We start from the raw sequence: 14,508 nt of genomic DNA, 5'->3' as shown, positions 1-14,508 counted from the left end.
AAAATATAAAAAAATAAAATCTTAAAAAAAGTGACCAACTGAAAAAAAATGGAGGATTGAGAGAATTTGAATATGAATATTGAGAGAATTTCAATATGAATATTAAAGAGAGGTATTTGTTTTATTAGATGTAATAATGGTCCCATAGTCACATAAGTAAATATACCTATTTTTAGAGATATACACTAAAGCATTTAGAGGTAAAATATCTTGATGCTGTGACTTAATTTTAAAATGCTCCCCTCAAAAGTAAGTAAAATAAACTGAAGAAATGGTAAGGATGGATAAATTTTGTTGATTCATATGTGGGAGTTCATTATAGTATTTTCTCCAATCTGTATGGAACTTTCTATAATAATCTATTTTAAGTATCTTTTAAAAAAGAACCATGAGTACTCATTTTCAAATCATAGGTAAGAGTTAAGTGTTTGAAGAGCTGACCATAACCTTGTCTTCTTTAAAGGATAATTAAAATTCATACTAGTTTATGGATGACAAGTTTTTGTCAGTGCCTGTGAAATATCCTGTATGGATTTTTGGATTGATTGATGCATAATCATTTTTGAAAGTATGAAAATGGTGGAGGGGTGCCTGGGTGGCTCAGTTGGTTGACTGTCCGACTCTTGGTTTTGGCTCAGGTCATGATCTCAGGGTTGTGGGATCGAGCCCCGCATCAGGCTCCACTCAGTGCGGAGTCTGCTTCAGATTCTCTCTCCCTCTGCCCGCGCAACCCCCCTTCCCCGCCCATGTGTGTGAGCGCTCTCCCTATCTAAAATAAATAAATAAATCTTGTAAAAAACAGTGGAAAAGGAAGATGAAGCAAAATGCACTACACAGGCAAGATATTACAAGAAACCTTCATAGGTGGAGATAGAAATTCTGTGTAAATCCTGCCCCCTTCCCAGTGCCAGTCCACCTGCCTGTAAGGGACTGCATAGACGAGACTGCCCTGAATTGCAAGTACACCAAAACTTACTTCCCACTTGGGATTACTGAAAGCATCTAACAAAAATGGAAGAGCTTTTTGAGAGAAATGGCAGTCATCTGAAGCATTTGATGTAAGAAACAAATCCTCAAGAGCATGTTTATCCATTTTAAAGAGGTTATTCCATGTTTATCACTGTGAGAATCTAGCTAAACCTTTTCCCCAAACATTATTTCAAATATTCCTAAAGAATCTGATTGTTCAGAAGGTAGCTTTCTATTAAAATACATCATAGGGCTGAACCTCCTTTGTGTGTAGAGTTACACTTTGGGAAATGGGAAAGAAGTCTTGTGCAATTCTAAGCTTGCCGTGAATTCAGTCCCTTTTAAAGGAAAGTAGCCTTAATGGTTCTGCGAAAGCTGCTGGTCATTCTTCTGTGTTGGGAGAAAGCCATCCTGCTTGCCTGAGACCAGTGTTGGGGGCTTGAGCTAAATGCTGATGAGAGGCAATAATGTCTCTGTGACAGGTGAGCATCGATGGTCATGAAGCAGCCCACTCGGATCCTCCCCAGCCCGGGGAGCAGTAATGCTCAGTGCGCAGAAGGAAGATGGGCTGCTGATGGAGCTCAGGTGCCACAAAGACCTGCCAGGCTGCCAGCCTCTAAGGCCAGGGGGCTGATCCACCGAGGAGAGCCCACCCTTGCTGCCTCACATTTCCCGTAGCCTTGGCAACTGCCATTACTGACTATAATCTGGGTGCACAGCCTGATCTAGCACAGAAAACACAATCCAACCGTATGTGATGGTAATTGCTGCCATTTACACTATGTGCCAGGTCTTCTACTAACCTAAGCCCCTGAAAACAGTATTTAAGGAATTCAACTTAATCTCCTTACTATTCTAAGGAGTAGGAATTATTATTTTACAGATGAGGCTTGGGAACTTTCAGGCCAGCAACTGGGGGACTGGGGTTCAGATCTGTATCTGTCTATTCCAGAGCTCATGCCTTAGTCACTACATAATACTGCCTGTCTCCATATCAACCTTAATAACAAGCCTTGTTTTAAACTGGGTTCTGCTGGGTTCAAAATAACAAGAAGCGTTCACTGCAGAAAGTTTTTCCATTTTAGAGGGGTTATAAACTTTCAATAGACTGGACTTGTACAAATTCCATAGGCTCAGCAAAGAAAGACTGAACACAGGCCTACAGTGATGGCATCTTCTGCTTTGTCAACTCAAATCTATTATTGGCTACGTCAGCTGAACCTCAGAAAAGCATTTTTCTCTGCTGACTCCATTGGCCCTTTCCTGGGATGATCACTCCAGGAGTGCACAGCCAAGAGGTAAATGCTCTTCATGAGTAACAGTAGGGGATCCACACACAATATTCTCTTCTTAATTGGCCTATTATTCTTTAAACTTTCACTGGACTCAGTACATTTAAATGAGCTCTTGGGAAAGAGCACAGTTATAAAGCACCCTGACATACAACAAAATCCCATAATATACTTCAGTGTCTTTACCTATGTGTCTGGAGTCACTATTCATTTATTCATCAAATGTTTATTGTGCCCTACTACTTACCAGGCACCACTGTAGGCCCTGGAGACACAGCAACAAATCAAGGTGTGTGATGTTAACTTCAAATCTACGTAGGAGAGACAAGCAATAAACAAATAAACAAATGCACATATAATATAGTGGGTAACGTTAACAGCTACGAAATTCTAAAACAAGAAATAATTGTGCAAGAAGTCTGCAATAACTACTTAATGCTCACTGAATTTCTAGTGTGCCCCATGCTTCAGCAGACAGTCATGTTACTAGTTCTGGCCAATGGGCCATAAGCAAAAGTGGCATGTGTCATTCCTAGGAGGAGGCTTTGAAGAACTAGCATGCCCCTCCAGCTTTCTCTTCTCCTGGCATGACAACCTGGGAAATCATTTGTTGATATTCAGTGGCATAGGTGAGAAGGAGTTTGGATGCCTTTGTAACTGGACAAAAAAGAACCCCACCAACTGGCATCAGATTTTGTATAAGCCAGAAATAAATATTTGTTAGCTAAGCCGTTGAGATTTGGGGGTTTGTTACTCCAGCGTGGGCTGACTAACAGAGTCAAAAAACTACAAAATGCCAGAGTCTGGGGAGAACAACAAATGGGACTAAAGATTCAGGGAACTGTATACCACAGTTGGGGTTAACTCAATGGCTGCAAACCTTGCACAGACATTTTATAGATCACCCTGGGGGAGTCTAAAAAATTCTGATGTAGGGACATTACACCCAAAGATTATACTCTGGGATATTTAGGGTGGAGCCTAAGCATATATATTTTAGGTAAAATACCAATACTCAACAGAAGAAGATAAATTGGGCCAGCTGGCTTTAGGAAGCCTTCCCAGAAGCAACCTGTCCCACAGTATGCTTGGGAAGGAGCTTATTAGTGATATCAAGTCCACTTCCTATAAATCACTGGAAAGCAGCCAATCAAACTCTGACATATTAAGAAAACCTATAAACTTATTAATTGAAACTTTATGAAAGAAGATGTTGCAGAAAGATTTCCTGCATTAAATCAGTAACTGGGCTAGATTCTTCCAAAATCCCTTCTCATTGTATAATTATTATTAACATAAATATTTAAGTAGTAATAAAATGAAAACATAATTACTTAACCTAAATGTTCTCAATTAATCCTCACAAGAATCCCATATGCAGATACTATTCTCCCCTTTGAACAGATGAAAAAATTGAAGTGCAGACAGGTTAACTTGCCCAAAATTACACAGCTAGTAGTAAGTGGTAGAACTAGGATCCAAACCCAGCTGGCCCCTGAGTCCTTGTCCCAGTGAAGAGAAGGATATACAATCAACGTCATACCGAATCCAGAGAAGGGGAATCTAAACAAGGGGTCACCAGAGAGGGAAGGACCTCGGGCATAGCTCAGGGATTCTGCTGCTGAGGATCCCTGTCCTTAGAGAACAGTTCACAGGTCACAAAAGTGAGATGGAAATTTCCAATGAAGCATCCAGTCTTCTTGTTCTAATTCTGTATCAGGCAACAATGAACTGATGATCCCCACACTAGGATGGCGTTCCCCTGGTACCTGTCCAGTGTAAGTTTAGAAAGGGCATTCTGGTTGAAACCAGATTCTAATATGTTTGAGTCTCAGAACACATACTGCTGAGAATGGAGTCTTAGACTGAGGAAACTTACTCCCTAAAACTGTGGACTAGTCTTACCCTAAGGTGGCTCATTCTGGAGATCTGTTGCATAGGAGGAATCACACACTAGCTCACCAACACATGAAAAAGAATTGGTTTATCAATTTATACCTGTATGGTACACCCTAAGAATAAGGGAAGCATGAAGGACTCCAAGGACCCAGGACACAGGGAATGCATGTTTGAAAGGGAAGCCAGGAGAGCTCAGGAGCACTGGAGCCTCAAGTAGCTGAGGGAGATTGCTGAGAGATAAAAGAGTGGCAGGAGGCAGGGGATCTCAAGATACTGTGCCTATTTCCCAATTTTGCCTAGGGCTAGCCCTAGACACAGGGCTCTAGTTCTCTCAGCAGTTTATCTCACAAAAACTTCATATGCTTCTGCTCTGATAAACCTGATGGCCACCACAAGGGTTACTTCTTACTTTGCACAACTCCAGAGGGCACCAGCTACTCACCTTGTGGTTATTAACGATCTGTTTGGTTTTTATGATAATATTTCACTAAGTAGCAATACAATGTCTTGAGGACAGGATTGTTTTTTTCTAATAGGTTCAGAATTATACAGCAGTAATTTTAGCAGTAGGACTAATTAGCATCAGCAAAGGAGAGTACAAAGTAAAAAGGCATGGAGGAGAAGCAAGACATAAAATCGTGTGACTATGGGACATATGTTCCAACATTCTAACAACAGGTCTTTCCCAACCTCATGTTACATCATGGGTTAGCATACTAGTCAGGATGAGGCTAGCTATAGTAACAACCCCAAAATTTCAGTGGCTTCACATGGGAGAAATTTATTTTGAGCTAACTTAATAGATCAATGTGGTGTTGGGACCTAGGTTCTTTTCCCTTTGTCATCTCCTAGATGTAAAACCTTTAAGAAGGATGAGGCACAACTACGTCTTCAACATTGCCCCAGATGTGACCCACTTCGCTTCCATTCACATTCCATTGATAAGAATTAGGCATCTAGCTTCACCTAGATGCAAGGAGGTCTGCGAAATGCGGTGCTGAACTAAGCAGCCACTTCCCAGAAATGACTCTATACTATGGAAGAGAAAGTATTAACTCGGTGGAAAGTTACCTAGCTTTACCTGTTACAAAATAGGCATCATATAAATTATAAGAACAAACATTATATACAGTTGGAAAGATAAAACTTACAATTCAGGTAAATGATCTGTATCTCATCCTAGAGTCATATTAGTCCAGATACGACAGATGAACAGTAAGGTTGAATTCCGAAACGTCTCTCTTCACTACGACTTTGCTCTCAGCCTCTAGGGTTTGGCTCAGGGACTTCTCAAGCAAGGAGTCCTCTTGTGTTTTCAGCCACACTAATGCGATCTGAGGGAAAGGTGTGGTATCCACAGGAACGAGAATGGAAACCATGAGAGGCTTTAGAAATCAAAGTCAAAGCCAAGATTTTTGGCTTTGGAATTAGAGCACATCTTTGCAGAATATATAAAATCTACCCCAAATTTCAAGATTCTGTTCAGAGGAATAAAAGAGGGCCTAAAAATGTGGACCCCAACAAAGGGAAGAGAAAGAAAATAAAAGGGACAAATTGACAATGAGGCCATTTTACCTGTATCAAAATTATCTAGAATCAAATTACTTGTGACTTTTTTTTTTAATTTCCAACACTGGAGAGAACTATGACTTCATATAAAACTGATTCACCATCAGTTGACTAACCTAAAATTAAAGAAAAATTAAATCCTTTCCAGGTAACTGGACTAAATTTCCAGCTGACTGACAATGCTAACACTTGACCTAGCTGCACATAGTGTGTACTATTCTGAAAGTCCTATTTATGTCCATATACACTAATGATAGTAAATCTTACATCTTCAAATTCTAGAGTAACTTGACATAGAAAAGTTTTAGATTTTCTTACAAACAAGTCAACTACTTGGAAATCAATTTAGTTGGAAAAGGGCTCTGGATGAGAGTCAGATCTTATTTCAGATCCTGGTTCTTCTAACCCTAAAATATCACCTGGAACAATTACCTATACATCAATCTTGGATTTCCATTTAAAACGAGGGCATTGATCCAAAAACTCCTATTAGTAGGAAACTGGTTCACAAATTCTACATGGTATTAGAGTTTATGGTTTGGCACAGGCCAAATAGTATAACTTAAAATTAATTCTGGTAAAAACTAAGCTACCCATTGGGGAATATCTTTTGAAACTCTGTCCTTGTGCTTGTTCCAAGGAAAATATGGATGATGATTTAACTGATCAATCACCACATAAATGGTCCAGCCATTTAGCCATCCAGTGGACACTGTAAAATCATTCAAAGACATATTTTCTTACATCACAACCCAAGAGATCTGTGCATGTCAAATCTGGTGGTTTGAGATGAGGTTAGAAAGTAAAGGTTGGATATTTTCATCACAACCACTGGATGGCAACAGACATTAACACTGAGTTGAGATAATCAATACGAAAACCACTCTTCTGCTTTACTTGATTTCCTCTGCACTTTAAGATGTAGAATCAAATCTCCATGAGGCATTAGGGGGAGGTAAAAAAAAACAACAAAACTGAGTTTGGAAGTAAAAGAATTAGTTTTGGGACACATCATCTGCTTTTGCCAGTGATTTGTGTGTAGAAAAATCCCCCATGATTTCAGTGTTCAGCCAAGAGTTGTAAGAAAATGAGGTAACTGCCAGAAGAAAAGACGTAAGCCAGAATGCTGTATTTACCATAATCTGCAGCTTTCAACTGAATTATTTATTAGTGGTAGTGACATCTTTATCGTGTGTAAGATCTAGCTTGTAACTCCTCATTTGTGCCTGGTACAACCTGTGCCTGGGGCTCAACCCCATCCTCAGGCCCTTTCTCTCTCCTATGATTTTTCCAAGCTATAAACAGAGACCACCTGGAGGACTCTTTTGACTCAGGAGGCCCTAAACTACTGGGAATGGGAATGCTTAGCTATCTGTGTTCCCACCATGTCCTTCTGGGGTCTTTGTTCTGGAGGCTTTGTGAGGTGGCGAGATGTTAGGAACATCCTCCAGAGTGGGCTGCCAAGACTCACATTATCGCCCCTCTACTTCTCTCCCATGAGGAGGTGGAAGTCTCAGAGTTAACAGTATAAATTTCATTGTAAAACCCTCATATGAACCATTTTAACTAATATCTGAGCCCAAACAGAAAAGCCAACTTTCAGGGAAAGAAGAGAAAAGAAAAAAAGAAAAGAAAAGAGAGGGGAGGGGAGAGGAGGGGAAGGAGGGGAGGGGAGAGGAGGGGAGAGGAGAGATGAGGGGAGAGGAGGGGAGAGGGGAGGGGGGAGAGGAGAGGAGGGGGAGGAGGGGAAGGGAAGGGGAGAGGAGAGGGGAAGGGAGGAGAGGGGAGGGGAGAAGTTGGGCACTACAGGAAAAAACTGCCAAAGATTACTCTGAGTATTCTGAAAATTCAGCCTCAACACAGTCCCTCAAACAATAATTCTCAAATTCTGGTGTGCCTAGGGTTCCCTGGGACCTACTTAATGAAGCAGATTCCTCAGCCCCTCCCTAGGAGATTGTGGGGTGAACCTAGAAATTTGTATTCTAACAAACAGCTTCTGATACAAATGGTCCAACAACAACACTTTGAGGAACACTGTCGAGAAAAACCAAACAGTTTCACTGAGCACCTCATCCTCTCTCCCTACCAACTGACCCAAAGCTCCACAAGGAGAGACAATTCCTGGATCAATACTTCACCTGGCAGAAGAGGACTACTGCCTCAGGCCTAGGTCATTTCAAACCTAGAAGGAGCGTGACATAAATAGTGTTGACTCTGAAAGCCCCGAGCAATCACAGATAGACCATGGTCAGCTGGAGCCTTGAGATGAAGTAACCAAACCCAGTGGTGCACTTGTTCCTACTTCAGACCCCAATTTGAGTGTTTGCCTTAAAGCCACCTTTTTCTCTGACTTTAACTTCTGCTCTCTGGCAGACTGCTATCTTTTCTTTGCCTGTTAGTATAACTTTTATCCATATTTGGGACTGTACTTCAGGCTTTCTGAGGTTTTTATAAGTTCCTAGCCCTAGCCAAACTTGCACCTAATTCTATTTAGATAAGTGACTTGCTTGTCCACAATCCCTGCCCCCCCCCCCCCTTACTACATGCCTTATTTAACCTCCACAGGTACCATATTTGACCCTCATTCCAGCTCCAGTCTCAGCCACCCAAACATCACGGTCATCTAAACACACTGATGACCATTAAACCCCCAGCAGCTTGGCCATGGAAATATACTAGATACAGAGGTCAAACTGTGAGAGAGTATTTCAGTGCTGTCATCACTCAAATGGATGGTTTTCTTACAGTAGACACAAAAAAGGGTTCAATGACTCATGAAACAGTACTAAGTTTAGGGTTATTTTTTCCCTTTGTAAATGTTTTTGCATCTACTTGTAATCATTATGGTGACTGAAAACTAAAAGATAACTTGAGAGATATTGGGAATCAAGTCACCCCAACCACCCACCCACACCCAATGCCTCAGTGAGTCCTGTGAAGTCAGTCTGCAAAGTTCCATCCATTCCTCTCCATGTGCATGGCTACCACCCTGTCCCAGTCACTGTCATCCCACACCCGAACTACAGCCATGGCTTCCTCATCAGTCTTCCTGCTTCCACACTTGTCCTCCTCCAACCCCTTCCCCGGACAGCAGCCAATGTGGCTTTAAAAAAATGGAGAGCAGGCCATGTTACTTCCTAGTTTAAAACTCTTTTGGTGGCTTCTCCCAACGGTTGGTATAAAGACCAAACTTTGCACCCTGGGCTGGGTATGAAAGGGCACTGCCAACCTTCCAGTCCCATTTCTTGCCACTGTCACCTTGGCCTACCACACTCCAGCTCTGCAGACCTTTTCTTTTTTTTCAGTTTCTAGAATGACCCCAGAACTTTCCTCCCTCTGGCCTTTTGTATTTTCTATTGTTTGGAATTTTCTTTAATCGTCTCTTGCCATAGTTGGCCACGCAGTTTCCTCCTTCTCTGACCTTCCTACCTAAAAGTGACTACCACCCTACCACCAGGTACTCTTTCACTCTCACACATCACTCTACTGATTTCCTTTTTAAATGAAACCTCCCTGTCTCCACCAAGGTAAGCCCCATGAGCGGTGGATTCATGTCTGCCTTGGTCACCATTATATTGATAGCAACAGGCATGTAGTATACCTTACTGGTTGAGTCAAAAGAAGGATGAATGAATCGGTAAGGTCTTGCTCTTGCAAGGCTGGCATAACATTAGGTAAAATTTATTTCATTCTATATTAGAGTGTTCTGTGGGATTGCAAAGATAGAATCCAGAAGTACAGAGACTGTATCTGTGGGTATCTCACCCAGACTTTAGTGGAAGGTGAAGTTAGCATTTAAAAGGGATTTGAAAATCATCTGGAGTCAGTCTTGGCTCTGACAATTAGAAGTATGTAAATTATATCCTCCAAGCTGCATGATTATATCAGCAAGAAAGGATGATTTATGTGAGGGGTAAAGGGGCTAGATAGTGAATCAGGATCACCATTATTAGTGTCATTATTTCTTAGAGGCACCATAATGTTTGACATCTGTGAACTCTATCTCTACAGGCAAGTTCAAGGTTGAATTGAATCCATCTTAGGAGCTAATCTATGCCCCATTCTGTGCCCAGGCAAAATTTACGAGGGAGTTGGGGTTTACCATGTCCCAAAAACTGACATTGAAATATCACAGAGGTATAATAACCACCTCAGAGCTATACACACACCCTGTTGAAATATCAAGAATATCTGTCCCTAGAAATAATAAGCTCTGGGGCCACCCAGATTTAGAGCAATTTTATCCAAGCCTGAGAAGAAAACCTCCCCTGTGTTTTAAAGTCACCATTTAAAAAACATAGGTCAATAAGCAATCTGGGACAATGCTAACCTTGTGACTACTTCAGAAGGAAAAGCCAGAGAGGTGAGCTGCTTACCAGCAGCCTCATTTGGGATGCCTAGGCCAGGACAGCACCTTCGATTGATGGGCAAAGTCTCACAAAAGCAGCTTAATTGTTTTGAATAGTCTAAGATGGAAGGCTCAGTGTCTCCATCTAAGTAGTACATTGCATATGTCCTCAGAGAAGCCAAGCTTTATCCATCAGTTACTGGTGCATCTTGTTGAAAGCTGGCTCGGGGGCAGCAGCTACAAGGGAAGGGGCCTAAGTCCTCAGGCTGGTTCTGAGATCTACACTGTGAAAGATAGAGACTTTCCAAGAATCTTTACAGACTGATTTAAGAATTTGGTCTCGTGAAAGCAAATAAATATGGGACTAGACGTTGATGACTTGTTTTTAGAATTATAAGAAGAAAAGTAAATGGGTCACACTTATTTTGGTTCCTTCAAATATTTTAGGACAGGAGTGATATCTGGCCTAATAATGAGAAGCAATAATAAACACCATAAACGTTAGGTCTATTTAGAAGACCTCCATCTGGTAGCCTTCCAGCAAATCATGCCCCCAAGGAGGAGATCAGCTTTTCCCTGTCACGAGGGGCTTAGCCTGGCAAGCTCAGGCTGCTGCAGCTGGTGATCACAAAGGGAAGGTACAGAGGCCTGCTTCCCAGGGCACAGGAAGGGATGGAAACAGCTGAGTGCCCCCTCAGTCTCTCCAATTAAAAAACAACATATGCCTCGGGCATGCTCACCAAGGTGGTTTTTTACTACAGGTCTGGGCTGCCAGCTCATCTGCTTACAACCCAAATTCTCTTCAGCATGCTTATTGAAAGCACAGGTTTGTGCCCTGATGCATTCGGATTCTGCAGTCCTGGCGCAGGAGCAGAGTGGGGACCTGCATTTGTCATCAGTACTCCAAGAGGTTCTGAGGAACCTGGTGCTTGGGCAATACTCTGGGGACCACTGGCTTGAACCAACATTCCTCAGACTGGTGTCACTAGATGCGTGCTTGAGAGGGTCGCAAAGAGAATATTCACATTTTGTATTTCTATTTTAATAATCTTTCAAATGTTAAGAACATTCTGGGGGTGCCTAGGTGGCTCAGTTCGTTAAGCATCTGCCTTCGGCTCAGGTCATGATCCCGGGGTCCTGGGATCGAGTCCCAGATGGGGCTCCCTGCTCAGTGGGGGGGGTCTGCTTCTCCCTCTCCCTCTGCCCACCCCCCCAACCCTGCCTATGTTCTCTCTTTCTCATATAAAAAAAAAATCTTAAAAAAAAAACCACTCTGGATCATTTAGATAATTTTATAACCAAACATTGCCACAAGACTTCCCCTAAGTGTTTATATTCATGTTGTACTTTTAACCACGTCTCAGGCTAGTGAGTTTTTATTTAGATCCAGAACTGATTTGAATGTTTAAGCCAAAGTGAAGCCCAAATGATACCCCGTCATTAGCTCAGAAAGGGCATAAAGGAAGGAAAGGAGCAGATTTTGACAAATAACATCAACGGATTGCATTTGGAGGGTCTAAGGGATGTCCAATCAACAGTGGGGAAATGGGCTTGGAGCCCAGGAGAAGAATTCTCCAAAGCCAGAGATCTGGGATGTGCTACCCATAAGGCAGTCGCTGAAAACCTGTGTGGGTGACAGCAAGGAAATGAGGGACAAAGAAAGACAGGGACAGAACTCAGAGGCAGAGGAACTGGAAGAAAGGTAGCAAAAAAGACGAGGAAAGAGGTCAGAGCGTAAGGGCTGGAGCAGGAAGGGGAAACACCAGGGAGATAAGGGAGGAAAAAATTCTAAGAAGGAGAGAACAGTGTTCATGTGAGTGGGTACTGTCCCTAATTTTACTGTCACAGGAAGCAAGTTACAAGCAGTCGTCCGATGTGATATCACTTGTGTGGTTACAACTTATATACGCCTGAATACTTGAAGAAAATTTCTGAAAGGCATCAGAACAACAAAACCAAAACAAAAGCCTGTGAATATCTCCGAGAATTAGATCAGGAGGGCGGAGTAGGGGAACTGTAACTTTTATTTGGCACCATTTCGTTCAGTTTGTATTTATTGTTATCAACGTACACTAGTTTCTCACTAATGTTTTAAGGACTGGCCAGCACTATGATCTTAAATTACCAGAGAGGATAAGAAAAATGAGACTTGAGGGGCGCCTGGGTGGTTCAGTCATTAAGCGTCTGCCTTCAGCTCAGGTCATGATCCCAGGGTCCTGGGATCGAGCCCCACATCGGGCTCCCTGCTCGGCGGGAAGCCTGCTTCTCCCTCTCCCATTCCCCCGCTTGTGTTCCCTCGCTCGCTGTGTCTCTCTCTGTCAAATAAATAAATGAAATCTTAAGACAAAAAAAAGAAAGATGAGACTCAAAAGAGGCCATGACCTTTATCAGGATGGTTACAGGTAGGAATGTGAAAGCTGGCTGCAGGAGTCTAAAACACTGCTTCTCAGGCTTTGCCAGATATAGGAATCACTAGGGGATCTTGTTAGAATGCAGATTCTGACTCCATAGGTCCGGGATGGAGTGAGATTTCTAATGGGCTCCCACATACGACCCACGTGGCTGGTCCAAGCACCGTACTTTTGAGTTGCAAGGTAAAGAAATCAGAATGCAGGGAGTGGATGTGAGCATGAAGAGACCACTATTTCCCAAAAAGTGTTCCCTAGAAGAGGAACCCTGAGGAACACGCCAATAAAAAAATTCTGCAATTAAATAGGTTTGGTGAATTCCACACAGCTATCCTGATGAGTCACACTGGGTGTCAGTGTTTTATTGAGATTCTCTTGCTTGGCTTTTCACTCGATGTCCCTGACATCAGGGCTAACCTTGCAGCACTGAGAACTTCTCTACGCTCTCAGAATCTGATGCTCCTAACAGGCCTTCCTGGAAGGTGTGGGGGAGCAGAATGACAGGGTAACGAGAGTTCAGGAGTGAGCACAGGAGGGAAACTGGAAAATGACAAACTGCATTTTGTCTCCAGTGCAACAGCACCAGAAGCCTCTGAAGAGCGAAAAAGCTCCAAAAATAGACCTTAGGAGGCCATGTGTCCCAGGAAACCCTGGAGCTCCTTGACAGCTCATACTCTGATGCCATCAGATATTCGCCAGACCTTATTCTAAATATTTCTGGACCTTTCTGCAACTCAGCTCAGCATCAGCCGCACAGCTCCAAAGCCAGAGAGAGAAGCATACTGTGAATACTTGAACTGGAATGCATTTATACTGCCAGAGGATTCAGTGGGCAAGAGCAGGCGACCACAGAAGCCGCCCTGCCCTCACTGCTGCCAGAGTCCTGCTTGACCTGAGCACGATCCTGCCGTCCACTGACAGTGATTAAGAAGAGCCGGGGGGAGGCCGCGTGGCACTGATCCTCCCACCTGCTGAGATGGAGCAGGTGAGACCAGGAGGAACCTCAGCGCTCCAACAACATGCTGGCAGCACTGAGTCATCCTCCCAAGACCTCTGGTGCTTGGCTGCCCCAGCACAGCCTTTCAGACTCTCTCTACAGAGAATGCAGCTGAGCAGTCAGTTCCGGCGGGAGACGGGAATTTAAAGGACCCCTCAGGGCAGGGAGCAGAGGTTATTCACCTTGGCAGGCCTGACTCGTTTGAAAAGACTGCCACTCTCTACTCTCTCATGCCTAAACTTGGCAGCAGAGGGTCCAAGCCATATGGGACAACTCGTACAGAGAGGAGAACGGCACCAGGATTGGCCAGAAAAGATGCTCAGAAGCCTTTGCGTTCGCAGCTGCGGTTTCCCTTCGCCTTCGCCCTTCATCAGACGTCTGGTCACTCTTGTCGGTCCCAGCTGTCGCACTTGTCTCTCAGATTTACTAGGGAGAGAAATGGGCCTGCACAATTTTCTCCTTATTAGCCTTCCGATGTATTTGCTTCTGAGAATACACATATTTGAACAGCACTGCACACACGGTGACTCTTTCAGGGACATTATTTGGGGGATAAGATGGAAACACATGTCCGTTCAAGTACAGTGATGTGAACTTGTACTCAGCAAGACACAAGTTCCACCGCATCAGGACCAAAAGGGATGGAAGATTGTTCATGCTAATGCCATTTCCCGGGGCTCCCTGCAACTTGCAGGGTCCTTCCCCATCATAGTCAGACTGGAAGCAAAAGAATCCAAAATTGGTTTTAATCTTTACCTAACAAACACACCTTCCCACTGCTAAATCTGTCATCAAATATCCTCACGATTGCACGCACTAAATACACTTTAAACTCTCAGGGAAGAGTTATTTGGGAAATCAAGAGTCAATTCTACGGGACGCTACATGATGCCACGTGTCTAAACCACCAAGCAACCACACAGCAGGGTTATCTTTTCATCACATCCCTCTCGGTTCTCCTGTTCCAATGTGTTAAAGAATTTAGAAGCTGGCCTCCAATCTACAATGGGAAAGATCTGCCCTCTA

The 14,508-nt window shown here is 43.1% G+C and overlaps 1 protein-coding gene across 4 annotated transcripts in view; it reads right to left on the bottom strand.

Annotated features, from left to right (window-relative positions):
• The window catches only part of RTN1 (reticulon 1), a 381,779-nt gene that overhangs the window by 72,456 nt on the left and 294,815 nt on the right, over positions 1-14,508 (bottom strand). The gene's annotated exons all lie outside the window — the stretch shown is intronic.

The sequence above is a fragment of the Mirounga leonina genome, unplaced genomic scaffold, assembly GCF_011800145.1.
Source record: "Mirounga leonina isolate KUSES-001 unplaced genomic scaffold, KU_Mleo_1.0 Mir_82, whole genome shotgun sequence".
NCBI classification, from domain to species: domain Eukaryota; kingdom Metazoa; phylum Chordata; class Mammalia; order Carnivora; family Phocidae; genus Mirounga; species Mirounga leonina.
The sequence above is the reverse complement of the archived record's forward strand: the minus strand, read 5'-3'. Positions and strand labels throughout refer to the sequence as shown.